Source organism: Dipteris shenzhenensis, chromosome 16 (assembly GCF_047967505.1).
Source record: "Dipteris shenzhenensis isolate YYH24624 ecotype China chromosome 16, Dip_SZ_1.0, whole genome shotgun sequence".
In the NCBI taxonomy this organism is placed as follows: domain Eukaryota; kingdom Viridiplantae; phylum Streptophyta; class Polypodiopsida; order Gleicheniales; family Dipteridaceae; genus Dipteris; species Dipteris shenzhenensis.
Genome location: NC_141611.1, coordinates 55,082,657 through 55,088,946, shown reverse-complemented (window position 1 = coordinate 55,088,946; position 6,290 = coordinate 55,082,657).

The window sequence follows — 6,290 nt, the reverse complement described above, 5'->3', positions numbered from 1 at the left end:
TTGGTTAAGGAGGCAGTAACAGTATTTCCTTACCTCGTTTGTAGCTATACTCTCATTAACAATTTTCTGAAGCCTTCTTAAATTGAGAAAGCTATTAAGGATTCTTTGATATTCAATCTTTTGCATAACAAAACCTTTTTGGTTAAAAAAGTACTTTAGTTGGTATTTCTTCTGCCTTCCAATCATATCAGTTCACACCACAAATAAAGCTTTCTTGTTTTTGAAGAATGTGAGGGGTTACATGTTTCTTCAACTGATCAACAGAGTAAGACTGATTGATAATATGTCAGTGCTGAATGCTCTAGTGGGTGTAAGTGCCTATACAGAAAGCCGGCTCTCAAAACAAAAAAATGCTGACAAATATTATGACAGGCAATGGAATTGTGATAACAGAACACCTATCTATTTGGTATTGCTCAATGCTCTAGTGGGTGTAAGTGCCTACACAGAAAGCCAGCTCTCAAAACAAAAAAATGCTGACAAATATTATGCCGGGCAATGGAATTGTTATAACAGAACAGCTATCTATTAGGTATTCTAGCAAATACATAAACTAACTACCAATAAAGAAAGTAGCCGACTCTCATACAGACACTGTCAAGGGGGTATGGTTAGTAAAAGAAGAAGATATAACTGGGCAGAAATCCTTTACTTTCTCAATAAATCGTCCGCCATCTGTTTCACACTACCACCTTTATTCCAAGAGTCACCTATCTCCACAAGGTGCCTGTTTTTGTTTTTCTAGTACCACTTATTAGAAGCTTGAAAAACATTACAAATGTGCAGCTGTCCATGAGGTGCTGAATGAAAAAGTCCTGCAGCCTGCTTCACCAACTGAGCACCTAGGGTACCTCGGAATTCAGTGGCAGTGTGGAGGGAGAAACAACCAACAGGGATGGATCAATATATGAAAATGTACGATATATCTACAGGCCATGCCTTGTAGAAATGCCTTTCGACGGTCTTTCTATAACCCTCAGTGCCCTACTTCCCAATAGCTCAAGGGGATAAATAATGTCATGCCTGAAATTGACGAGGGTAGTTGTAGGCCAAACCTGTTCCCCCCCCCCCCCCATCACTAGGCTGCAACGTGTGACCCAGATATTCTAGGCCATAATGCTGGCATGCAACTCCTAGACATTGCCCTCCATGAAAGCTCTAGGTGCCATCGAGCTAGAAATCATGGATATCTTGGATGATGACAGAATCTCCATCTATCAAAAAGGTCAAAGAGATTATCTCTATGGAGAAAGCCACCCCGCTTTGGCAGCCTTGCTACCAGACCCCAGGTGAAGCTGGTCGAATCCTTAATAATCTTGATATGTGTGTATGTGTGTATGTGTGTGTGTGTGTGTGTGTGTGTGTGTGTACTATAGCCCAATTTCACCCCAAAAAAAATTGTGTTTACTATACCCCAAGCGAAGACCCATTGAATTCTCAATGTCCTGTGGCAACAACCTTGAGATGTGTGTGTGTGAGTGTGTGTATGTGTGTGTGTGTGTGTGTGTGTGTGTGTGCATGCCTTCTTGTATATAATGATATCTTTTGATGCTTGTAACTGGCTGTCCCTTTTAGGGACTGCCTTTTGTGATATAATGACAAATGGATTTCACCCAAAAATAGTGTATACATACATACACACACACATATATATATGAGTATGTGTGTGTGTGTGTGTGTGTGGTAGGAGATCCCAAAGAAAGTGTGGTCCATGTTTCAGCCAAGCAAAAGGATAAGGAAAGGGCAAAATTTCAGAATCCAATGCCTCTCCCCAGGGTGCCTGGCAGCAACCCAAAAAGGTATTTGCGCTTAAGCCACGACCGTTACAATCTCGGCATTGGGATGCCTCTACTTCCACCCCTGGTCAGGCCTCTACCCCTGCTGATAGCCTGACTTCTCGACTGTGGGTTGATGTGCTCAAGAAGGGCATTCCTGTATGTGACAATGATGAGGATGATAGAGCTATTGATCCAGGGGGCCAGGTGGACGTTGATGTCATGGCTGAGGCCTGACAGCTTATACCTTTACTATGTTTCTCGGTTTGACTGTACATATCTTCTATGTCTGCTTCAATTACTTACATTACATACAATGTCCAAGGTCTTTGCAATGTCAATAAGTGGAGACTTTTTTGGCACTATGTACATAGAATGCACCCCGATGTAATTTCCTTACAGGAACACAATCAACACTTCTTGGCTGGCCAGCAAGGCCACCTTGCTGGTTATGACATATTTTATGCTGGTTCAATGCACTTTTCTCGGGTATGCATGCTGGTGAAACATGATATGCAGCCCGCGGTTGCTCACAATGACCCTCAGGGTCGATGGATGGTAATCAGATGCATCTGTCATGCCGATCTTTATGAAATAGCATCAGTTTATGCCTCTCAAACTTCTGCGACAAGAGCTCAAATGTGGGCCTCCCTCAAGCAATATCCATGGCTGTCCAATGCTTTTTTGTGTGGAGACTTTAATAACTCGCCTGCCATGCAAGACAACACCACTCATCGATCTCACATGATCCCCACTGAGCTTCGACAATGGGAGGATATGCTTTCTTTCTTACATGCAGAAGATTTATGGCTCTCAACAAGGGATAGAGATATGGGTTATACATAGCGTCACAATGCATTCACTCATTACTGGGCTCGACTTGACAGATGGTATTTGTTGCATGCTCACCAATATGCTAGTTTCACATGTGCATTATGGGTTGATCATTCCCTCTTGCTGTCTAATCACTTTCCAGTATGCTTGACATTATCCATAGCACATTTGACAGATGATATGCCTTTTTTCGGTCGTCGTCTACTCCATATCAATAGTGCTTATTTGCGTCATCAACAATTTCAGAACATGGTGAGAGTGGCTGTCCGCCCCCTCCTCTTACATGCTCAGGAGGACATGGATTTTGCTTGGATCAGTCTTGCCCATTGCTTGCAGGCTGTTATTCAAGATTATGGACGGAGTCACATGGAAAACCTCAGGCTTAAGCTGAAATGGGCTCAATCTCACAAGCAACAAATGGATGTAATCAGCTCTTATAGGCAGCTCACCTCCTCTGAACAGGATTCTTGCACTTATGCGGTTCATATCATCCATCAAAATGATCTTCGCAAATTAAAAAAGTGGCAAATCCGAGCTCGCATGAAACCCCTCTTGGATAAGGGTTGCTCCTCCAAGGCCTTCTTTAAAAGCGTGCATGCGGATAGGCGAAAGGAGGATATTTGTAGGATCAGGCAGGATGATGGCACCTGGACCAACTCCAAATCAGAATTGGAATCGCAATGCTCTAGTCATTTCCAGCATCTCTTTTCTCCTCAGCCTGATAATTCGATGCAAGTGAATGCAGCTAGGTCTCAATTTCTCATGCATGTTCAGCCTATATTGTCTCCGGAACAGGCTCATGCATTGGAGCAGCCATTTATGCTTAATGAACTGGATGATGCTTTGAGTCATTTACGTAAAGGTAGCTCTCTTGGTTGGGATGGATTGACTGTTGAATTTTTCCGTGCATTTTGGGGTGAGCTCAAGCACACTCTTCTTCTCATGATCAATCATGCTTGGGCAGAACAATCTCTTCCTCCTTCTTGGAAACATGGCCTTGTCAAATTGATCCCCAAAAAAAGGTTATACGAGACAATCGCTGATTGGCGGCCCATATCTCTTATGCCAGTCATTTACAAACTCATTGCCAAGATGATTGTCCTGAGGGTTCGATTTATCTTGCAAGCAGGACTTCATCCCAGGCAGTATGGGTTTGTTCCCAGAAGGCAGATTACTGACAATATCTCCAATGTTTTGCTTGCAATTGAGTATGCCAAATATTCTAAACAAGATGTTCTCATTCTGCAAGTGGACATTGCGAAAGCATTTGACACTGTCCATTGGGATTTTATTTCTCAGACTATGCATAAATTGGGATTTGGCCCTCGGCTGGTCCATGTTATTTACTGGTTGTATTCTCATGCCACTGCGCAGTGTCTCCTTGGTAGTGGGTTGTCAAGGACATGGACTATGACCCGTTCAGTGAGACAGGGATGCCCTCTTAGTTCGCTATTGTATGCCATTGCTACTCATCCGTTATTGTTGCATATGGACCATCTTGCAGATACAGGGCAGCTTCATGGCTTGCAAATTCCAGGGGCACAGCCATTTCTTGCACAGGCATATGCTGATGATTCATATTTCATGCCCAGGAATGTTCAAAGTGACCTCTCTCATTTGATGCATACTTTGAACGATTTTGGCATAGCTACCGGATTGCATATCAACTTTCAGAAATCGAATCTTCTAGCATTGAAAGAAGCTGATTGGCATGCACTTCTCTGGCCAGGCCACATTATTTCTTCCCATACCATTGTGAGGCATTTAGGGTATCCCATTGGCTGGAATGTTACCCCTCAACAACAGCTTAAATGGGTGCTTCAAAAGATTAACAAGAAGCTGGAATACTGGGACTTGTCAACTTGGCCTCTACATGTTCGACTTCGGATAGTACAGTCTATCATTATGGCATATGTGCAATTTTATTTGCCTCTTCTTCACTGGTCTTTTAAGCATTTGGCCTCCTATATGTCCCAGGCTATGGAGATATTTTGGAAAAGTAAATCTCACAAAAAGGCTTTGCGACTACTTCCCATGCAGTCTGTTTGTTCTCCTAAGACTCATGGGGGACTGAATATTCTCAATCTTCAGTTTCATATGTTGGCAAGAAAGAGCACTATGCTTGCTGATTTCTTTCAGCAAAAACAGCCATGGGCTATTATGTTAGCAGCTATGTGTGGAAACATGAAGTCCCACGCATATGGGCATTGGATTACAGATCACTGGGAAGCAGTCATGTCCACATTTCAGGGGAAAATTCCTGGCTGTCCTGTTTCTACTGCTTTTATTCATGATTGGAAGAGAATTCTCTCTTATGCTAAATGGTCAGGTGCTTCCTCCCATCATGGTAATTCTCTTCGTTTGGAAAGCATCCATTGGAGCAAGGTGTTTGAATCACCTCTTGCTTTAAAGGCACCTATTAAAGCATATAATCTTATGAAATTGGGCATAAGATTGGTCGGAGATGTGGTGGATCAACATGGTTATGTGCTTTCATTTCCACAAGCTTGCAGGACATTCCCCTTGGGTCTGCATCATAAGCCCATTTGGAGAATACTTACAACTATGTTGCAGCCATTTGTTCCTGTCCCTCCGCTGTTTGTACAGGACAGATTACTGGACTGGAATCTGACTTCCTTGTCTCCTGCTACCTGTTCACTTTCAATGCATAATTTGACATCCTCGATGGTCTACAGATTTCTTCTTCCACCACCATGGATTGATAAGCATGCCAACACTCTTTGGAATTTGGACAGGCCTTTATCTTGGTGGCAATCAAAACTCAAGAAAATTTGGAAAGCTAAACTGCCATTGAAACAAAGGCTTTTCTTTTGGAGATGTATAGTGGGAGCTTTTTCCATTGGGGTGAAATTGAAAGCATGTCGTATTGCTTCCCCATCCTGCCCTCATTGCTCTCATCACAGCGAGACAGTTCCCCATTTGTTATGGTCTTGCCCGCACTCTCGGATATTGATCACTCATGTCTCTCATTTGCTACGGCTTTGGTTTCCCTCTATCAGATTCGGGAAACTCTTCTAGATGTTTGGATGCTTCTCGTCTCAAATGTCTCCATTCCTCCTTTTCTTTCACTCGGCTCGTTTTTGGGTACTATGGACTATTTGGACACAGAGATTGCATTTTAGGATGGAACAACAATTTCCTCATGCATATGCTTTCTTCAGAATGTCCCTCAAGCAATCTTTATATGATAGTTATGCTACGAGGGACTTGGATGCTACTAGCCTTGAAGTGTTTTCTCACTGTTTTTGAGTTCTTCCATTAGGCTCTCTTTTGGAGTCTAATGTCATGTACATTGATTTCATGTTAATTTTATAGCTACTGGTTTCACCGAAAAAAAAAAAAAAAGTGTGTGGTAGGAGATTGTTGATTCTACTTGGTGTGTGTGTGTGATGTGTGTGTAGGTGTGTGAGAGAGAGGAGAGACGTGAGAGAGAGAGAGAGAGAGAGAGAGAGACCTTGCTCCAGCCCTCCCATCAGCTCCCTAGCGTTTCCAGACCAGCCCTTTTGCTTCAGCTACCTGCTGTGCCTCATTAGTGTCAAAAATGCGGTGTTTTGGAGCATTTATTAACAGTCGTACAGCCCGCCACAGTTCCGTACAGGTGTACGGACCTGTACGGCCCAGTCCGCCTTCTCCAAGCTGCTGCTGCCGGCTTTTTTCTTG